Source organism: Callospermophilus lateralis, chromosome 16, assembly GCF_048772815.1.
Source record: "Callospermophilus lateralis isolate mCalLat2 chromosome 16, mCalLat2.hap1, whole genome shotgun sequence".
Taxonomy (NCBI): Eukaryota; Metazoa; Chordata; class Mammalia; order Rodentia; family Sciuridae; genus Callospermophilus; species Callospermophilus lateralis.
In genome coordinates this window covers 1,138,161-1,161,975 of record NC_135320.1, presented here as the reverse complement: position 1 = coordinate 1,161,975, position 23,815 = coordinate 1,138,161, and positions in this window count along the sequence as shown.

Genomic DNA, 23,815 nt, shown 5'->3' with positions numbered 1-23,815 from the left:
TGGAGAAGATGTAGGAAGCTATGAAGGACCTGTGAGAGCAAAAGACATTTTCCATGACAAACAATCTGGTCAGGATGAAGGGATGTGTCTGAATCAGGCTCTACCTTCTTAATGTAGAGAAGATGGACCAAACCAGGCCTGTGTGGAGAGCTGTTCCCAGGTACCTATGGTTGGTATACCATTCTAACTGTGAAAGTGTGACAGGAAGTAGGGACAGCCTCTGTCTCATGGGACCCTTAGAAGTAACTGTTAGGACAAAGTGGTTGCCAAGTCAGTGACCTCATTCATTTCCTGAAAGAAGTGACCTCACCTCACTTCCTTGGTGATGGAACTCTCTGAACGTTTGATCCAGGAAGACAGGCACCAAGAGCCTGTCGCAGTCTCAGTCCCAGTGGTCTCACTTGTTTTGATTAACCAAGGACAGAGTCAGTCTTTCTTAGTACCTACTGATGTGACTATGGCCAAATGACAGGAAAGCTCTGAAGAGGGGCTATTCCTGGGAAAGCAGGTAGTGGCTCACCCATGGCACCTAACAACTTCAAAGTGTTGGCCAAGGAGACGAGATCTGATACAGGACAGGCCATTTTGGGGGAACATAGTATGGCCCACCATTCTGAGGACACTCTGGATAGTCACAGACTTACTTGGGCAAAAGAGGTGCCTTTGAGTGTGTGTGTGGGGGGTTGTGGTTTTGTCTCATGTTCTGAGAATAGGTAGAAAAGGCTCTTTGTTTGGATTGGTGTGGACTGTTTCTAGTAAGTCGTTTGACAAGGCGAAGGCTTCTATGTCTGTTTATCCCACTCTGTTCATGGTTGTAGACATTAGAAAAGAGAATGCATCAATGGATGTGTCCTGTCTAGTAGAAAGCTTCCAAGCATTCATCCTGCCCAATTTATAAATGGACTGCAGCTTGTCTTTTCGAAGGGCAACACCTGCTCTCTTACTAAGTTCCTGTTTTCTTCCTGAATTCTGGAAACTCTCCAGAATAGCCTCATGGTTTTGTGTCCAAGATATGTACCACCTCCAAGCTCTGTGATATGGTGACGTACTGGATAGCTGAAGGGAATGGCGAGCATCTCAGAAAACTCAGATATCAGTGGGACCAGGAAAGTCTCAGTGGAGAAACCCTTCTTTGGGCCTTTTGCTTGCCTATTGTTCTGTTGCCCTGAATTTCAGGAAGGTCTTTACCTCAGGACACCAATTTGTGAAGCCTGAAGAATACAGTTTTCAAATGGAAATGAATGGGCATCACCTGTGGTTCTTTGCTTAATTGCTTTGGAAATGGATGTTTCTGAAACAGCCTCTTGGCCCTGTGTGAGGCTGTGGTTAGATTCTCAGCACCTTATACATCCCACGTGTTCATCCAAAACCAAAATAACCAAAAGAGCAGTCCTTGTGGATGAAGTCTCTCGCCTTCCTATCTTAAGTTCCTAACTTCTATCAAGTGAGAATAGGGTGCCTTTGGGTCAAATGCGTTCTTCAAAGCCCTACAGAGGCTAGCCCATAGGTGATTCGGTTTTCTAATGATTCCAATTCACATGAATAATCTAAACCCCACAGTCAGTAGTCCTCAAATTGGAGAAGCAGAGCAGTATTAAAGGCAGGCCTATTTGATCAGTCCTGGTTCACAGGAAGGTGTTCAGGCCACCCCAACTTTAAGCAAATGAGGGGCAAGGGAGCTTATTTTGGACACTGTCTTGGGCTGTGTCCCTCATGGAAACCTCCAGCCAGAGGTTAAACTGAGTGTCTATATGGAAGAAGATGCTGGCCACGTGGAAGTGTTGTGGGTTTAATTGTGGTCATTAGTGTGGTTGTTGGAAAATATGACTGGCTCCACCTGGGCTTGAACTCTGGTGTGATTCCCCTTAGAGACTGAGTTCTGGAACTGATCTCAGAGAAGTATTGCCATGAGTTTTGTTGGGATTTTAGGAGGCCATGCATGAGAGTCACCCTTGGAAACTGAGATCTGTGGCCAGGATGGCTTTCCACAGAGCACAGGGAATCTCAGCCAGGAAATCACATGATTTTATTCTGAAAGAATTAGCAGCCATAGTTGAGAGTCAAAACACGCATGGATTATACATTGTAGACCTCAATGGGCCTGGCTTCATGTGACCTTTTGGCAACTCTTTGGGAAGCCTTGCCTGTGAGAGTCCTTGAGAGCTTTCATTGAAATGGGCTTCCTCACCATTTAATGGTTACTGAATTAAATGAAACCCTCAGTGCCTCCAACTTCATCCTTGAAAAATGGGCTCGATAAATACCATGAAATTTTTGAAATTCCCATGACCAGGTGGCACTGGAAAACTATTGGAGAGCCTGTTGCTGATCATGAGTGTACCAGACAGTGGCTTGATTGACTGGGTTTCACAGAAATGGTGTAGAACAGAGATGACAGTAAGTTGGAGCCTGCTGAGTAGTGGGCCTACAGCAAAAGTGGGTAGGTATGAGATAAATCATCTGTGGTGGTTTCATGTAGATTGGCCATTGGCTTTCAAATGGCTTGTGACTGACATGGTGCAGCCAGCAGACCCTTATATGTAAAGGCATCTTGTTATATGGATAGGTTTTTGGGCAATGTTCAGAATCAGGTTGATATGGTCAAGGGGGCAAGCTATGTTGGACATAAGCCTGGTTGGTGCATTCTCCTACAGACCCTGTCCCACCACACGTGACAGAACTCTCTCCAGCACTGTGTCCCAGTTGAACTCCTTGTATTTCATGAAGCAAATACAAAACTCCCAGTGCAGCAGCAAGAAACACCACGAAAAGTAGACTATGACCAAATGGCTTCACAGTACACAAGAAGAGACACTGATGCCTCAGTTGCCACAGTTTACCTACGAAGTGTGAATTCAGCACTGCTGCCTCATTTTCATTGGAAAATAAGATTCCATGTCCTCCAGGTCACATAGATGCTGACCCAGTTTTGATGCTCTCACTACATAGGAAGCTAAAGCTACTGACAACAACATACATTTCAAGTGTCCAAACTCAGAGGCAGTTTCTCAAGAAGTCTTTTGGCCTGCAGAGCTCCATGTTTGTGGAGTGTTTACCTTGTCTTTTACTTTTGGAAACTCCTCTACCACCTCCAAAGTGGTGAATTTCTGAGCATATTCCATTCCGGGTATGTATTCACAGATTTTCTAACTCTTCTCCTCTAATTGTTCATTTCTTCGGGCGAGGGTAATATCAAGGGATTGTTCTTAATGTGAGTCGGAAGATTTTTGTGTAGCACATATTTGCAAACACATTGTGTTTACCTTCCTATTTTTTATTCGAAATACTGAAACTCTGACACAAACCCATACCCTACTAGACTCTGACTACTAATCCTTATATGATGGAGAATAGTAACCCAAAAAGAATACAAATACCAGAAGTTCAGAGAAGGCATGGTATGTAGTTGGACATCCCTTTTACATTATATAGTGTAGGAGTTATAAATATAGTCAATGTTTATTGAAATAGTTCTCCATGTGTTTTTAAAATTAACAAATATGTGAATTCCTCTCTCCCTTTTTCTGTAGCCTATTAAGCACATGTATTTTTATTTGCACATTTAGAATCCTACCTGGAATCACATGTACATTTTTTGAGGTGGCTGACATGGCAGATAAAAATGGTGAGAAGAGATCACTCCTCCTAAATGCTGTTGGAACTGAAAATTCAACCTATGGGTGAGCTTCCTAGTTGAACAACATTATACATAAATCCATTTTCAGTAAAATGTATTTTTTTGGATATGTGGATGTTATATATTTCATGATGAATTTCGATTGGCATATATATTGATACTTTTTAATGTCTGTGTGTGTGTTTGTGTGTGTGTGTGGGTATATATATATATATATATATATATATATATATATATATATATATTTATACACACACTCTCCAGATTTTTCAAAATATGAAATATATGTGTCTTATTATACACTTCCTAAAATAATTCATTTTCATGTATGAGGATTTATAATCAACTTTTCACAAGATTATTCTCAGAAATATTCATCCACCTGAAATACATATTTGTTTCCTAATACTGAAAACTAACTTCAGTAAATGGTGCATACAAATCATAATATTTCGACATTACAAGATGGCCGCAAATAGAGAGCATCACACCCAGTGTACCGCGCCACTGCGCAGGTGACTAACGACTTAGAACCAAAAAAAACTATCTTGTTAGGAACTTACAGCAAAATGGGGGTGCACTGAAACCTAGAGAAAGGATTTCTAGCACTATGGTCTGGTAATTGAGTCTCAAACACGAGCCAACTGTGCCACCCGAGATCCAGTCTGACTGATCCGCACAGCCCACCCAGTGGCTACAGACGGCGCGCCACCACCGAGATGCGACCAATAAGCAGGGAGAAACGTTGATGCACATTCTGTAGAATCCTGCCGGTAGAGCCCCCACTGAGGCCTTAGCTGAGTTCAGGATTTCAGACGGGGAAGGAAGCGGTACAGTTATAATTCCCACAACGGAAACTCCTCCAAGGAAACCAACGGCCACCATCTGGGAGAGCTGAAGTAACCACAGCCACTCTCCTACAGATTGCAACAATAAAACAGGTGTGTGTTATCAGCTCATCTCCCATACTTCGGGGAATTCGCATAAAATCTCTCATAGGCTTTCTGTGGGAGAGATTATCAGAGCGAGCCTGCATAAAGATGGGGGAAAACTAGAGGCACCTGACTTTCATCTCCCCCTCCCATCAGCGGTGAAAAAAAACCTGTCTAGCCAGTGCTGGGGGAGGGGCAAGCAGAAAAAAATCAAAACAATAGAGTGCCGGGGTTCCCAATAGCCAACTGTGCAACTAGAGATCCAGGGTGATTAAATCATGTGGCCAGGCCCGCTGTTACAGATGGTGGGGCACCACTGAGAAGCGACCTGCAAGCAGGGAGAAATGTTGCTGCGGATTCTGTGGAATCCTGCCGGCTGAGCTCCCACTGATACCCTGGCTGAGTTTGGGAATTAAGACAGGGGAAAAAGTGGTACAGTTCTATCTCCCAAAAAAGAAACTACACCAAGGAAACCAGCGGCCACCATCTTTGAGAGCTGAAGTAACCACCGCCCCTCTCCAATAGATTGCAACAATAAAACAGGTGTGTGTTACTCAGCTAATCTCTCATACAGTGGGGAATTCACATAAAATCTCTCCTAGGCTTTCCGGGGGAGGGATTATCAAAGAAAGCCTGCATAAAAATGCGAGAAAAACTAGAGACACCTGACTTTCAACTCCCCCTCCCATCAGTGGCAAAAACGAAACGTGTCTAGCCAGTGCTGGGGGAGGGGCAAGCGGAAAAAATCAAAACAATAGAGTGTCTGGGTTCCCAATAGACACCCTCAACACCCAACAAACGGCAGGCCCAGAGTACAGTTTGAACTGCAGAGAGGCATCACTCAGGGAAAATCTGGTCTAGAAAAAGAAACCAGGACTAGCAGGAGAAACCAAAGGACTAGAGGCCAGGCCCTTGTGACTAGGCGGCTGGAGACCGCAGGCCCACAGGTGACATTCTACCCACTGCCTGCGTGACTGGGCGGCTGAGGAATGCCCGCCCGCCGGCAACCGACCGTGCGACTGGGTGGCTAGAGATTGCCAACCCACTGGCGACAGCCCACCTGCTGCCCACGTGACTGGGCGGCTGCAGACTACCTGCCCGCTGGCGACCAACGGCGCAATTGGTCTGCTAGAGACCGCCCACCCGCCAGTGACCCGGAGCTGAAACAAACCAGAGACTGTCAAGTCCCACCCCCCTATTCGGACACCTCGGCAAGGAGCCTGGGGCCCGCCAAAGCAGAGAGGTGACATCACTGGTGCTCGGCCTTCGGAATTACTTCCTAGCAGAATCCACTTTAGCAGGCATAGAGGCAGCAAGTCCAAGCAATAAAAGTATATTTTGAAAATGAAATAAACAAAGAAATTCAAATGGCAAACAACGAGCTTTACCAGGAGATAGAGATCTTAAAAAGAAATATCAAACAGTAATCCTAGAAATGCAGGAAACTATAAACCAAATTAAAAACTCAAACGAGAATATTACAAATAGACTAGATCAAGTAGAAGTCAGAACATCAGATAATGAAGACAAAGTTTATCAACTTGAAAAGAATATAGTCAACAAAGAAATGATGCTTAAATCCGACGAGCAATCTATTTAAGAAATATGGGATGTCATTAAAAAAAAACAAATTTGAGAGTCATCGGGATAGAAGAAGGCATAGAGATTCAAACCAAAGGAATGGACAACATATTAAATGAAATAATTCTAGAAAACTTCCCAGAGATGAACTATGCATTTGATTGCCAAATCCTGAAAGCCTACAGGACCCCAAACATTCAAAACCAAAATAGACCAACTCCAAGACATATAATGATGAAGATAGCCAACATACAGAACAAGGAGAGAATATTAAAAGCTATAAGAGAAAGGAGGCAGATTACATTCAGGGGTAAACCAATTAGGTTAATAACTGATTTTTCATCACATACCTTGAAAGTCAGAAGATCCTGGAACAATGTATTTCAAATGCTGAAAAATAATGAATTCCAACCAAGAATACTGTATACAGCAAAATTAAGCTTCAGATTTGACAATAAAATTAAAGTCTTTCACGATAAACAAAAGCTAAAACAATTTTCAGCCAGAAAACCAGCACTGCAAAGCATTTTGTGCAAAATACTACAAGAAGAGGAGTTGAAAAATAGTGCTCAAAACTAACAGCGGGAAGTATCTCAGTAAAGGGGAAGGAAAGTAACCAAAAAAGTAAAAACTATCCAAACTAAAATATAATAAATAAATAAACATGAGTGGAAGTACAAATCATATTTCAATTGTAACCTTAAATGGTAATGGCCTAAACTCACCAATCAAGAGACATGTGCTAGAAACCTGGATCAAAAAAAACAAATCCAATAATATTCTGCCTTCAGGAGACTCGTATGATAGGAAAAGACATACACAGGCTGAAGGTAAAAGGTTGGGAAAAATCACAACACTCACATAGCCCTCGAAAGCAAGAAGGATTTGCCATACTCATATGGAATAAAATCAACTTCAAACCTAAGTTAATCAAAAGGGATAAAGAATGACACTATATTCTGTTAAAAGGAATCATCCACCAACAAGAAAAAACAATTATCAATTTGTATGCACCAAGCAATGGAGGTGCAACGTTCATTAAACAAACTCTCCTCAACTTCAAGAGTCAAAAAGACTACAATACAATAATTATGGGTGACTTCAACACACCGCTCTCGCCATTAGACAGATCCTCTAGACAAAAACTGAATAAAGAAACTATAGAATTCAACAGCACAATCAATAACCTAGACTTAATCGACATATATAGAATATATCAACCATCATAAAGTGGATACATGTTCTTCTCAGCAGCACATGGATCCTACTCAAAGATACACCATATATTGTGCCATAGGGCAATTCTTAGTAAATATAAAGGCATGGAGATAATACCATGCACCATATCTGATCATAATGGAATGAAACTGGAAATCAATGATAAAAGAAGGAAGGAAAAATTCTACATCACATGGAAAATGAATAACATGCTACTGAATGATCAATGGGTTACAGAAGACATAAAGAAGGAGATAAAAAAATTCTTTGAGACAAATGACAATACAGACACAACATACCAGAATCTATGGGACACAATTAAAGCAATTTAAAGAGGGAAATTCATTTCTTGGAGTTATTTATTCAAAAAAAGAGAAAAAACAACAAATAAATGAACTCAAACTACACCTCAAAAACCTAGAAAAGGAACAGCAAAACAACAGCAAATGTACTAGAAGACAAGAAATAATTAAATTTAGAACTAAAATCAACGAAATTGAAACAAACAAACAAAAAACATTGAAAAAATTGATAAAATGAAAAGTTGGTTCTTTGAAAAAATAAATAAGATCGACAGGCCCGTAGCCATGCTAATGAAGAGAAGAAGAGAGAGAATTGAAATTACTAACATTTGGGATGAAAAAGGCAATATCACAACAGACACTACAGAAATACAGAAGATAATGAGAAAGTATTTTGAAACACTATATTCCAATAAAATAGAAGATTGTGAAGATATTGATAAATTTCTTAAGTCATACGATCTGCCCAGATTGAGTCAGGAAGACACACACAATTTAAACAGGCCAATAATAAAGGAAGAAATAGAAGAAGCAATCAAAAACTACCAACCAAAAAAAGCCCTGGACCAGATGGGTAAACAGCAGATTTCTACTAAACGTTCAAAGAAGAATTAATACCAATATTTTTCAAGCTATTTCAAGAAATAGAAAAAGAAGGAGCTCATCCAAATTCATTCTATGAGGCCAACATCACCCTGATCCCGAAACCAGACAAAGACACTTTAAAGAAAGAATACTACAGACCAATATCTCTAATGAACTTGGATGCAAAAATTCTCAATAAAATCCGGGTGAATTGAATACAAAAGCATATCAAAAAAATTGTGCACCATCATCAAGTAGGATTCATCCCTGTGATGCAAGGATGGTTCAATATACGGAAATCAAAAAATGCCTTTCACCACATCAATAGTCTTAAAGGCAAGAACCATATGATCATCTCGATAGATGCAGAAAAAGCATTTGACAAAGTTCTGCATCGCTTTATGTTCAAAACACTATAAAAACTAGGGATAACAGGAACTTACCTCAACATTGTAAAAGCTATATATGCTAACCCTCAGGCTAGCATCATCCTAAATAGAGAAAAACTGAAGGCATTCCCTCTAAAATCTGGAACAAGACTGGGATGCCCTCCATCACCACTTCTATTCAATTTAGTTCTTGAAATACTAGCCAGAGCAATTAAACAGACAAATGAAATTAAAGGCATAAAAATTGGAAAAGAAGAATTTAAAGTATCGCTATTTGCAGATGACATGATAATATATTTAACAGACACAAAAGGGTCTACAAAAAAAATGGCTAGAGTTAATAAATGAATTCAGAAAAGTGGCAGGATATAAAATCAATACACATAAATCAAAGGCATTCCTGTATAACAGCAACAAAACTTCTGAAATGGAAATGAGGAAAACCACTGCATTCACAATATCCTCAAATAAAATAAGATATTTGGGAATCAACCTAACAAAAGAAGTGAAAGATTTATATAATGAAAACTACAGAACTCTAAAGAGAGAGATAGAAGAAGATCTCAGAAGATGGAAATATGTACCCTGTTCATGGATAGGCAGGACTAACATCATCAATTTGGCGATATTACCCAAAGTTCTCTACAGGTTTAAAGCAATGCCAATCAAAATCCCAATGGCATTTCTTGTAGAAATAGATAAATCAATCATGAAATTCATATGGAAAAACAAAAGACGAAGAATAGCAAAAGAAACTCTAAGCAGGAAGTGTGAATCTGGAGGTATAGCGACACCAGAGTTCAAACTGTACTACAAAGCAATAGAAACAAAAACAGCGTGGTACTGGTACCAAAAAAGGCAGGTGGACCAATGGAACAGAATAGTGGACACAGAAACCAATCCACAAAATTACACCTTTCTTATATTTAATAAAGGGGCTAAAAGCATGCAATGGAGGAAGGATAGCATCTTCAACAAATGGTGCTGGGAAAATTGGAAATCCATATGCAACAAAATGAAACTGAATCCCTTTCTCTCGCCATGCACAAATTTTAACTCAAAATGGATCAAGGAGCTAGATATAAAATCAGAGACACTGAGTTTCATAGAAGAAAAAGTTGGCTATGATCTACATACTGTGGGTTCGGGCTCCAAATTCCTTAATAGGACGCCCATAGCCTAAGAGTTATTAACAAGAATAAAAAAAAAAATGAGACTTACTTACACTAAAATGATTTTTTCTCTGCAAGAGAAACAATAAGAGAGGTAAATAGAGAGCCTACATCCTGGGAACAAATTTTTACCACTCACACTTCAGATAGAGCCCTAATATCCATAATATACAAAGATTTCAGAAAATTAAACAATAAGATAACAAATAACCTAAACAACAAATGGGCCAAGGACCTGAAAAGACACTTCACAGAGGAGGACATACAATCAATCAACAAGTACATGAAAAAATGCTCACCATATCTAGCAGTCAGAGAAATGCAAATCAAACCCAACCTAAGATACCATCTCACTCCAGTATGATTGGCAGCCATTATGAAGTCAAACAACAACAAGTGTTGACGAGGATGTGGGGAAAAGGGGACACTTGTACACTGCTGGTGGGACTGAAAATTGGTGAGGCCAACATGGAAAGCAGTATGGAGATTCCTAGGAAAGCTAGGAATGGATCCACCATTTGAACCAGCTATCGCACTTCTCAGACTATTCCCTGAGGATCTTAAAAGAGTGTACTATAGGGATACTGCCACATCAATGATCATAGTGGCACAATTCACAATAGCTAGACTGTGGAACCAACCTAGGTGCAATTCAATAGATGAATGGATAAAAAAATATGGCATCTATACATGATGGATTATTATGCAGCACTAAAAAATGACAAAATCATAGAATTTTCAGGGAAATGGATGGCATTAGAGCAGATTATGCTAAGAGAAGCTAGCCAATCCTTAAAAAAACAAATGCCAAATGTCTATTTTGATAAAAAAAAGAGCAACTAAGAATAGAACAGGGAGGAAGAGCATGAGGAAAAGATTAATATTAAACAAACATGAGTGGGAGAAAGTGAGAGAGAAGGGAATGCATATGGAAATGGTAGGAGACCCTCAGTGTTACACAAAATTACATATAAGAGGTTGTGAGGGGAAAGTCGGGGACAAGAGTGAGAAGTGAAGAACAGCAGATGAGGAAGAGTGGGAAGATGGGAGGGGAGGGGAGGGGGGATAGTAGAGGATAGTAAAGGTAGCAGAATACAACAGTCACTAATATGACATTATGTAAAAATGTGAATGTGTAACTGATGTGATTCTGCAATTCGTATTTGGGGAAAATTGGGAGTTCATAACCCATTTGAGTCAAATGTATGAAAGATAATATATCATGAGCTTTGTAATGTTTTGAACAACCAATAAAAATAAATAAACAAAGGTTTAAAATTGAGTGGGAAGAAATCAGCTAAAATAGGTTTGAGATGCATTCATTTTGCTAAGCAGAAAGTTTGTTTTGTGTAGTTGTAAATATCACAAATTTATTTTACCAGAAAACTGGCTTTTGAAAATGCACATAAATTGAGATTAAAGGATAATCCACCTTCCTTCATGAAAATTTCATATTATTTCCTATATTTTTCATATTTCATTTTTTTCGTGAATATTTTGTCATGGACCAGGTCTAGTCTTAGGCTATTCTTCCAGAATACTACCTAATCTGACAAGTTCGTACAATGTGTTGGATTGTTCTTTTCATCTTTTATTTAACAGTTTCTACCTGATAATGTGTATTTTTCCTTATCTTTATTTAGACATACATACCCAACTATATCTTTGCATTTTATGTTCTACTGGGGAAGAGACTCATCAAAAGCTCTTTATTATATGTATCAACAATCAAACATTTACAGCATGCAATTATTCTTACTTTTGCATGAAAATATCTTTGTACCATCTTTCTTATAAAGATGTAGAATTATTAGTACTGTCCCTGCTGTAATAAGTAACTACTTACAAGAAGAATTAAACAATTGACTTTATATGAATTATGAATATGAAAATTAATAAAATAAGTTTTTGGCAATAAATATGCAATTGATAGAAATTGAAATCACGAGAAAGTTATTTAAAATGTCAGTGCATATGGTCCTTAAATAATAGGTTGTTCAAAAAAACTTTCTCTAATTCATAAGACTTAATATGCCATATTACATCTTAATGTGATATAAAACCTTAAATGATAAGTATTGATAAATAAGAATGAAACCTGTTTACTTAAATATGTTTATTTGATTTTCACTGTAAGTTGTTAATTCTGGAAGAGTTGAAAATTAAGAAAGACTTGGTCTATATTATTTCTAACAGGCTAATCAATGTATTTTTAAATATATATGCATATATATAACATGTAATACATATGCATGAATATAGATACATATGTATAATTAATGTATTGTAATATATCTATCAGGTGATAATAATTTTTAAATTTTCTCAAGAAAAAAGAATGACTATAAAAAACATTCTTAAATGTAAATTTTATATCATATTACTGTTTGTAATGACATGAGAGAAAAATACATATGGAGGGAAAATGAAAAAGGAAGAGAGAGAAGGGGGAAAATGAGGAAGAAAGTGAGTAAAGAAGAGGGAGAGGAGTGTTTGATGATAAGATAAAAGTGGAGGGTCTTGGTGTGTGGCTCAGTGGTAACAGCACCACATATAAATAAATGAAATGAATGTCTATCAACAACTGAAAAAATTAAAAAAAATAATAAAAAAGTAGAAATATTACCAAAATTTCAAGTTTTTATGAATGCTAAATAAAAAAAAATTATTACATAGCCTTATGTAATTTCTAGACTCCCCAAAATAGTCATTTAATGTTAGATTATTAGTGGTATAACTAAAAATCCATTGGTCTTTCCTCGACATTCTGTGGAATGCTAGTGCTAAAATAAATTGTATTATAACACCAAAAAAATTCTGATATGTCTACAGTAACTGACCCAGTTTAACATCAATGCAAGAAGATTCCTATGGGATATAATTTTATTTTGACGTTCATTTTTATTCAACACTGGTACATTACTATTTCTCCAGTTTATGCACATCATTGGATGTATATTTCATCCACAATTTATCAAATTTATACGCATTTGTTTTACTTTCGATCACTTCTTGCTTGAGAACAGATGTATTCCTCCACGTTTCTGGACAGCTCTTTTCAAGAGACTTTTTTCCAAACACATTGTTTTCGATTTCCATTATCATTTTTGAAGCGAAAATCACACAACCGTCATGATAAACCATAACCCTAATATTACCATTAGATGTAAAACTGGTGGGAATGAATGATTGTATATAAATATAAGATTTCTTGTATACTTTCAGATATCAATTCAATCCATTATTTAAAGTGGAATCAGTTATATTATTTATTCACAGTATGGTCTATTCATGCATTATCTCTATATTGATAGACACAGTGTATACCTCTGTGTACCCCCAATAATAATTTGCATATCTTCAAAATATTGCTCCCAGAAATGGTGGAAGAAATACTCATGTCAACTAATCTACATATACATTTTATCACAGTAATATTCTGGACACAAAATGCAAAGGTCAAACTTATGATTGTACCAAAGCCTAAATGGAAAGTGAACATGGATTACTAAAAACATCCATGTCTTGGATGCCTAATGCTCTCAAATGTCAATCCTATTGGTGAGTACATATTTGTTTCTTCCCAAGATTATATATTCAACTTCAACCATGTTGAAAATGTCTAATACTATCACTCACTTTATATTTTGCCTGATTTCCTAATGTCTCTATTGATATCTCTTATTTCTACATATTTTCCCAAGTTCATCATAGTGACTGATTGTTCACATGTACTGACATTTAAATTCACTCTTTATCCGTAACCCTACTGCTAAAGAACTTTTGGTCCAAATACTATACTCACTCTTTTTTCTAAACCTACCGACTATCTTCCTAATCCTACCGACTATCCCTTTTTGACTGGATGATCTCTTTGACAATCAATCATCCAAGGTACAAGGTCCTATGCCATTGTATATTGATTTATCTGAGACATCTGTGCAGAACATAATTCAAAGCTAAGTATACCAATCAAGGGCCCAATGCCTTTCTGGTCTTGAAATCTTTCCTAGATTTCTGTTTTCATAATTATATTTCACCTGTATATTCTTATAAATATTGCAGGTTCCCAATACCATTATTCATCCAGCAGAATGATTCCTAACACAAATCGAACATGTTATTAATCCTAACTATACACTGTTCCCTCAATCCAACTTTACAGAAGAGCAGGGACAGAGTTGGTCTTACAATACAGGGATGTAGGGGATCTTCCACCTGTTGACAACCTCAAAGGTCCATGCAGATATGATCCCTGGAGAAGATGTAGGCAGCTATGAAAGACCTGAGCAAGCAAAAGTCATCTTCCATGGCAAACAACCCGGTCAGGTTAAAAGCATGTGTCTGAATCATCCTCTCTCTTCTTAATGTAGGGAAGATTGACCAAACTAGGCCTGTGTGGAGAGCTGTTCCCAGATGCCTATGGTTTCTATATCATTCGAACTTGTGAAAGTGTCACAGGAAGTAGGGGAAACCTCCATATTATGACACCCTAGGAAGCAAATGTTAGGACAAAGTGGTTGCAAAGGCAGTGACTTCATTTAGTTCCTGAAGGAAGTGACCTCACCTCACATTCTTGTTGATGGAACTCTGCAAATTTGGGTTCCAGGAAGCCAGGCATCCAGACCCAGTCCAAGCCCCAGTCACAGTGGTCTCACTTGTTTGGATTTACCAAGAACAGAGTCAGTCTTTTGTGGTACCTAGTGATGTGAGCCTGGCCAAATGCCAGGAAAGTTCTGAAGAGGGTCCCTTCTGGAGAAAGAAGGTAGAGGCTCACTGCTGGCTCCTGACAACTTCACAGAGTTGACCAAGGAGGCCAGATCTGAGACAAGACAGGCCATTTCTGGGGAACATAGTATGGCCCTCCAGTGAGAGGACACTCTGGATAGTTCCAGACCTACTTGGGGGAAGGAGGTGCCTTTGTGGGTGTTTGAGTGGGTTTGTGGTTTTTTCTCATGTTCTGAGAATAGTTAGGAAAGGGGGTTTGTTTAGTTTGGAGTGGACTGTTTCTAGTTAGTCCTTTGACAAGGCGAGTGTTTCTATGTCTGTGTATCCCACTGTGTCCATGGTTGTAGACATTAGAAAAGAGAATGCCTCAATAGGTGTGTCCTGTCAAGGAGAAAACTTCCAAAAATTCATCCTGCCCAATTTATAAATGGACTGTGGCTTGCCTTATCAATGGGCAACACCTACTATTTTCTTACATTCCTGTATTCTTCCTGAATTCTGGCCACTCTCCAGAATTGGCTCATGGTTTTGTGTACAAGATATGTACCACTTCCAAGCTCTGTGACATGGCCATGTACTGGATAGCTGAAGGGAATGGCAAGCATCTCAGAAAACTCTGATATCAGTGTGACCTGTAAAGTCTCAGTGGAGAAACCCTGCTTTGGGACTTTTGATTACCTATTGTTATGTTGCCCTGAATATCAGGAACGTCTTTTCCTCAAGCTACTCCTTTGTGAAGCCTGAAGAAAACAGTTTTCACATGGAAATAAATGGGCATTACCTTTGTGTTTTACAATAAAACCTTCACAGATTTGGCTCTCATTAATTTAAAAATACATTATATTGTATCTCAGTGTAAAAAGTAACATGGAACTGTACATATCTTATTTATAACAAGTCCAATTATAGAACACAAATAATATACATAAATTTCCAACATGTTTTTCTTTTAAGCCTAGAATTACCATACAACCTTAGAACACCAGCTTTATACAATGTTCTTTTGAAGCTTCTACCTTACAGACTTGTATACCTGAAAGATATGAACACATTAACACCACAATTACATTGATGTTTTTGTATTAACCAAGTTTAGCTTTTTAAAGAAATAACATGGCACAATTTTATAAAAACAGTACTTGTTGACCCAGCTGTTTAATTTTTTAAGATTACTTGCTTAAACTTACACATATATCGAACTTAAACAAACCTTTCTTTATTATTTACTTAAACCATTTTGATTATTTAATCATATAGACTCTCTCATCCACAAACACATTTTCCCTCTATTAAATCTATATCTAGAACCTTTTAGTTTCTCTTTTCCATCTGTAAACCTCTTTCTGTTCACATTTTGAAACAATACTTGTAAATTTCTGAATTCATGCAGATTATTTTATAGACATCAACATTTTATTAGGGCCTTTTTGAACACCTAGAAAACTTATAGGCCTAATTTTAAAGACATTTTTAATTTTATCTGTTTACCCAATTTGAATTCAACCATTTGAACCACGTGAATCAAAGATATTAGGATCCATTTTAAATTTTTCAAAAGCGCTCCTCATCTGTCAATTGTCATGTCACTGCATGATATATGGGCATACATACATATAGACATACCGACATACAACATGTAACACAAGTGTAACACATAACACAATAGTGAAGGCCTTGTAGGTTTTTCAGGTGAAATCTCCATTGCAATGTTTAAAAACTCCACAGTTGTGCAAAAATAGAACTGATCACAAAACATTAACCCATCTGCAGAATCAAGATCATGAGCTCAAAAAAAAAAAATTACAGAATCTAAGAAAAAGCAAGAGTCCCAAAAAAGATGACTGGCCAGTAATTAGTAAATACCATATAATGTACTTTTGTTTGGGTCTAGTTTGAGTTCAGGTAAAAAGACACTTTTCCTCTTTTTTGTCTGTCTCCCGCTGAGTGCTGCAGGCTTCCTTTATTTGCATATCATCTTAAGTCCTGGCTGAGGTCTGGAAAAAAGAAAGACTGGAATTCGGAGCAGAAACCTCATGCCTAAAGCATTATAGCAATAAGTCATAATTTCCAGGTTTGAATGTTGAAAATTATGATGCAAGTTAAAGATTTAATTCTCAAAATTTTATATCTTTAGATTTTTCTACACTAGAAAATCTTGCTCACACAAAACTGAAAATATGATCATTTTTTGATAAAATAGAAGCCACCATCAGAAGAAGTTTCTATAGATTCATTAAGCCACTTTCTTTGTTATAAAGTTTCTAAAGTAGTATTAAGTTACATTAAATTGGCTGAAAAATTTTTAAAAACAACCACAGACTACCATGTGTATTTGAAATTAAGCTTTAAAAATTTCCAAGACTATTGCTAATTAATGTCATTTCACAAATCCAGACCAACGTTTTAATTTAGCACCTTTTTAAAAAAATCTTCCACACTGACGGGAACAGATACCGTATCATAATTTAGTATCTTTGCCCAAGATAATGCACTGGTATATCTAGTGAAATTTTCTCTGGCTACCTAGTTCAAAATTAAATCTCTTTAATTTTTTCATCCTAAGTATTTACGTTTTCTAGCATGAACTATCAGAAATCAAACTAAACAATTGTTTAAACCCAACTTTTAACTGTAAGTTAGTGCAATGCTTTAGAAACACATTTAGAAACCAGATTGTTACAATAAAAAAAATCATTCTTAGATACACATTCAGCCAAGATCATCCCCATAAAACAATTTGTAATATCAACATATTACTGCATTTATTGTCCCTTTTGTTAAGTAAACAGAGGTGGGGTAATCTTTAAAGTACAGGTAAGGAATAAGGGAGTTCCCCACAGCAAAATGGCTCTGGCAGCTGCTGGGAGTCCCTTAGCCTCACCTTTTACTTACAGGATTAGTTCCTCTGGTTTTGTTTGACCCTAGGCAAAAAGCATTTTCTATATCTCCCAACTTTTCAGTAGTCAGCTCCCAAAAAGTTCATCCTCTGCTTGCAGATGTTTGGAGTACTAGGCTTCCTCAAGAGGGCAGAGTGGGGACTTTTTTAAAGTCCAATCTGGGGTGTCAAAATTTATGACTGAAGGTTTGGTTCCCATCCCCAAAGCCAATTAATGAAATTTATTAATGAGAACAGAGTTTTGAGAAAAGTTTAAGGGAGATAAAAAAAGTTTTTAGACCCCAGGAAATTCCCTCTGCAGTGAGCGTGCTCAAGCCAACTACGGGAAGAAAAGAAAACACTGCTTCCCTAATCTTGCTTACCAAAGGGGAATAAGGTTTATCAAAGTTCTTTAAAACACAGCTAAGAGAGGTGTAAAAGGTGAGAACAGAAAATCTGGCGGTTCTATTGACTTTTGATCCCTCACAGGAGAAGCATTTGGTTAAAATTTAGCTAAAGTTACTTCCACACATCTAAGGCAGGTTGGAACTCAAGACGCTGCATCGGTCCAAACAATGCCATCACATTTAACAGAAACACAGACAAAAAGACACACAAAGACCATCATGCAGCTCCCGTTTGTTCACAACCCCAAGATCTACAATCTTGTGACTCAGGAAGAATGAAGGGAAGAGGGGGAGGAGCAGAAGGTTTGAGTTATAGGATTGTGGGCAAAGGGGTCAGATTGGAGGCAGGGACCAGGAAAGGCTTCATGGACAGAGGCATGGAATGGCTTTTTCCCATTATGAGAGTTACTCAAACAGAGACAAGGACAACACAAATGTGAAACAAACACGAACACACAGTTAACGTTTAACACGAGTTCAGAAGTAAAGATTAGAACCTAGTAACTGGCAAAACCTGATAGGTTAGACCACAAAGACAGACAGTGAATTCAACCTGAGAGAAAAAAGTAGCCAGCAAGACCTGATGGGTTGGCAAGAGGGTCACTTAATGAGGGCTCATCCGTCCCTCCTCACCTAATGAGGGCACTTCCGTATCTCCTCACCTAATGAGAGCACATTCGTCCCTCCCCGAGTCCTTCAAGGTGTCCCTTGCAAGAACGTGGCCTGTGGCTTTAGGACACGTTTGTCCACCACAGCCAGGGGGAACTTATGCGCTCTGCCAACCCAAACCGAAAACCGAAAAACCAAACCTGAACTAAAAGGTCTGAGTGATCACAAGGAAAAATGGAAAGAGGTGCCTTACTTACCCCCAGAGGGGTCCGTTGGAGTCTCCTAGTTCGGTGCTGCATGATTCCCGGCCAACTCACCAAAATTAATTGTCCAGCGAATGGCGGAGGAATAGACCACCAAGAGACCGCGGATCATGCAACAGCAAAAGGCGTTTATTGAGTTCCAATCCAGCATGCTGGGGCTCCGTGCTCACTGAAGAAGGAAGAGCAGCCCAGAGCCAAAAGTAGGGGTTGAGCAGTGCTTCAGTACATTTTTGGGGGAGGGCGGGACTTTACATACATCACAGTTTCCTTTAACAAATCATCATTCACCACGGGCAAATCAAACAACAATTCCTAAACATGATTAGCTCATTCATTGATGGGAACAGGTCGGGCAGGAGTGATAGGTCAGTTCTAAAGCGGGATACACATTGAAATTGATTGGTTTAGGCCCTGCGATGACTATGTGCCAGGCCACAAAGGGTCCTAGATTATTAAACAATCAGGCAGTCAGGGGAAAATTTACTGGGCAGTCCGGGAATTGTCCTACAAGCTACAGGAATTTCAGATTTTGTGTGTAGCATAGGAACTTAACAATACCTGGTCCTTTACATTTTAACCCATGCCTTGCAGCTTAGAAACTTTACAACACCCGGTCTTTTAAACTTTAAATTTTACACATTAATTTCAATTTCTTTTACACTTACAGATCACTCCTGGTTCACAACAAGGGTGTCAAAGCCACCCTGACTTTAGGCAAATGAGGGACAAGGGAGCTTATTTTGGACACTGTTTTGGGCTGTGCCCCTCATGGAAACCTTTAGCCAGATGTTATGATGAGTGTCTTTATGGAAGAAGATGAGTGCCATGTAGGAGTGTTTTGGTTTTAATTGTGGTCATTTGTGTGGCGGTTCGAAGAGATGACTGGGTCCACCTGGGCTTGAATTCTGCTGTGATTACCCTTGGAGACTGACCTCAGAGAATAATTGCCATGAGTTGTGTTGGGATTATAGAAAGCCACGCATGAGATTCATGCTTGGAAACTGAGATCTAGGCCCAGGGTGGCTTTCCACAGAGCACTGGGAATCTCAGCCAGGATATCACATGATTTTATTCTGAAAGACTTGGCAGCCACAGTTAAGACTCAATACACACATGGACCTCACATTGTAGACCTCAATGGGCCTGGCTTCATGTGACCTTTTGGCCACTCTTTGGGGAGCCTTGCCTGTGAGAGTTCTCCAGAGCTTTTATTGAACTCAGCTTCCTCACCATTTAATGGTTCCTGAATAAATTGAAACCCACAGTCACTCCAACTTCATCCATGAAAAATGGCTAGATAAATACCATAAAATTTTTGAAATTTCCATAACCAGGTGGCACTGGAGAACCTTTGGAGGTCCTATAGCTGATCATGAGTGTACTAGACAGTGCCTTGATTGACTGGGTTTCATGAAAATGGTGTAGAACAGAGATGCCAGTAAGTTGGAGCCTCCTGAGTAGTGGGCCTAGAGCAGTGGACTATAGGTTTTTAAATAAATACCTGTGATGGGATTACGTGGATCTGCCATTGGCTTCCAAAAGACTTGTGACTGACATGGTGCAGGAAGCAGATGCTTATATGGAAAGGCATCTTGTTATATTGAGAGGTTTCAGGGCAATGTTCAGAATCCAGTGGCTATAGTCAAGGGGGAAAGCTATGTGAGATAGACCCGTGTTTTGAACATTCTCCTGAAGACCCCGACCAACCACAAGTGACAGAACTCCCTCCAGCATTGTTTCCTTGTTGAACTCTTTGTATTTCATTAAACCAATACCATACTCCCTGTGCAGCAGTAAGAAACACCACGAAAATGGAGGATGACCAAATGGCTTCACAGACCACATGGGGACACTTAACTACCAGTGGCCACAGTTTACCCACAAAGAGAGAATTCAGAACTGCTGCCTCATGTTCACTAGAAAATAAAGAACCATTTCCTCCAGGTTACAAAGATGCAGACACAGATTTGATGGTGTCACTACAAAGGTAACTAAATGTCCTCACCACTACATAAATTTCAGGTGCCCAACCTCAGAGGCAGTTTCTCAAGAAGTCTTTAGGCGAGCAGAGCTCCATGTTTGTGGAGTGTTTAACCTCTCCCTCACTTTTGGAAACTGTTCTACAACATCCAATGTTGTGAACTCCGGAGTTCACATATGTAATCACAGGTTTTCAAACTCCTCTCCACTAATTGTGTCTTATTTCGAGCAAAGTTAATGTCAAGGCATTGTTCTGGAGAGAGTGGCAAGATTTTTGTGTAGCACATATTTGCATACACATTAGATTCATTTTCCTATTTTCCATTTGAAATACTGATCCCTGACACTAATACATACCCTACTAGACTCTGACTACTAATCCTAATATAATGGATAAAAAGAAACCTAACAGAATAGAAATACAGGTCTTTCATAGGAGTCATGGTGTATACTTGGATTTGCCTTCTGCTTTATCAAGGGTATGTGTTATAAATCTTGTCAAATTTTCATTGTAATATTTCTCCATGAGATATATATATATATATATATATATCTAGATTTTTCAAAATATGAAATATATGTGTCTTATTAAACACTCCCTAAATTCATTCATGTTCATGTATGTTGATTTATAATCAACTTTCACAAGATTATTCTCAGAAATATTAAACCACCTGAAGTACATATTTGTTTCCTAGTACTGAAAACTGACTTCAGTGAATGGTGCTTAAAATCCTAATATTTCTACAGTAAATGACCCAGTTTAACATCAATGCAAGTAGATTCCTGTGGGACATGATGTGTATCTTAAAGGTCATTTTTATTCAACACTGGTACATTACTATTTGGTTTTGTCTGAATGAGACTCTTGGCCTTGTGTGTAGCTGTGGATTAGATTCTCAATACCTGATGGATCTAAAAAAGATCCCATGTGTGCATCCAAAGCCAAAATTACAAAAAGATCAGTCATTGTGGATGAACGCTCGCCTTCCTTTGTAAGGTTCCTGACCTCCATCAAGTGAGAATAGGGATCCTTTGGGTCAAATGAGTTCTTCAAACCACCTCAGAGGAGCTTGGGATTTCTCATGACTCCAAATCACCTAAAGAATCTATACCTGAGAGTCATTATGCCTCAAAGTGGAGAAGCAGAGCAGTATTAACTGCAGGCCTATATTATCACTTCTGATTCACAGGAAGGGTGTCCAGGCCACCATGACTTTAAAAAAATGAGGGGCAAGGGAGGTTATTTTGGACACTGTCTTGGGCTGTGCCCCTCAGGGAAACCACCAGCGAGTGGTTATGATGTGTGTCTATATGGACGAAGATGAGGGCCATGTGGGAGTGTTTTGGTTTTAATTGTGTTCATTTGTGTGGCGTTTGGAAGAGATGACTGGGTCCACTTGCGTTTGAACTCAGGTGTTATTCCCCATAGAGACTGAGTTCTGGAACTGACCTCAGAGAAGTATTGCCATGAATTGTATTGGGATTTCAGGAGGTCACGCATGAGAGTTGCCTTTGGAAACTGACATCTAGGCCCAGGGTGGCTTTCCACAGAGCACTGGGAATCTCAGCCAGGAGATTCTGAAAGATTTTATTCTGAAAGACTTGGCAGCCATAGTTGAGAGTCAAATCACACATGGACCTCACATTGTAGACCTCAATGGACCTGGCTTCATGTGACTCCTTGGCCACTCTTTGGGATGTCTTGCCTGTGAGTGTGCTCCAGAGCTTTCATTGAAATTAGCTTCCTCACCATTAAATGGTTCCTGAATGAATTGAAATACACAGTGACTCCAACTTAAACCTTCTAAAATGGCTAGATAAACACCATGGAATTTTTAAAATTCCCATGACCAGGTGGCACTGGAGAAGCTTTGGATGTTCTGTTGCTGATCAAGAGTGTACCATACAGTGCCTGAATTGACTGGATTTCATGAAAATGGTGTAAAATGAGATGCCAGTAAGTTGGAGCATGCTGAGTAGTGGGCCCAGAGCTGTGGTGTGAAGGTGTGTGAAAAAACATTTGTGGTGGAGCCATGTGGTTCTGCCATTGACTTCCAAATGGCTTGTGGCTGACATGGTGCAGCCATCAGACCCTTATAGGTAAAAGCATCTTCTTATTTGGAGAGGTTTCAGGGCAATGTTCACAATCAGGTTGCTATGGTCAGAGGGGCAAGCTATTTGGGATAGAAGACTGGTTGGTGCATTCTCCTGCAGACCCTGACCCAACACACGTGACAGAACTCCCTACAGCACTATATCCCAGTTGAACTCTTTGTATTTTGTGATGCAAATACCAAACTCCCAGTGGAGAAGCAAGAAACACCACAAAAAGTGGAGGATGACTAAATGGCTTCACAGTCCACTCGGGAGACACTTAGCTTCCAGTGGCCACAATTTGCCTACAAAGTGAGAAATCACCATTGCTGCCTGATGTTCAATGGAAAATAATAAACGAAATCCTCGAGGTCACATAGATGCAGACCCAGCTTTGATGGTCTCACTATAAATGAAGCTAAAGCTCCACAAAACAACAAATATTTCAAGTGTCCAAACTCAGAGGCACTTTCTCAAGAAGTCTTTAGGCCACCAGAGTTCTATGTTTGTGGAGTGTTTACCCAGTAACTTACTTTTGGAAACTCCTCTACCACCTCGAAGGTTGTGAACTCCTGAGCATTTACCATTCCAGTTATGTATTCACAGATTTTCTAACTCTTCCCTTCTAATTGTGTCTTACATGGGGCGAAGGTAATGTCAAAGAATTGTGCTGGATGAGAGTGGGAAGAGTTTTGTGTAGGACATATTTGCATAAACATTGGATTCATTTTTTAATTTTCCATTCGAAATACTGAATCCTTGACACTAAACCATACCCTACTAGACTCTGACTACTAATCCTAATATGATGCAGAAAATTAACCCAAACAGAATAGAAATACAAGCAGTTCAGAGGAGGCATGGTGTATAGTTGGACTTGCCTTTTTGCATTATGTAGGGTAGGAGTTATAAATCTAGATAATTTTTTGTTGAAATAGTTCTCCATGTGATTTCGAATATAACAAATTTGTGAATTCCTGTCTCCCTTTCCCTGTAGCCTACTCAGCACATATATTTTTATATGCACATATAAAATCCTA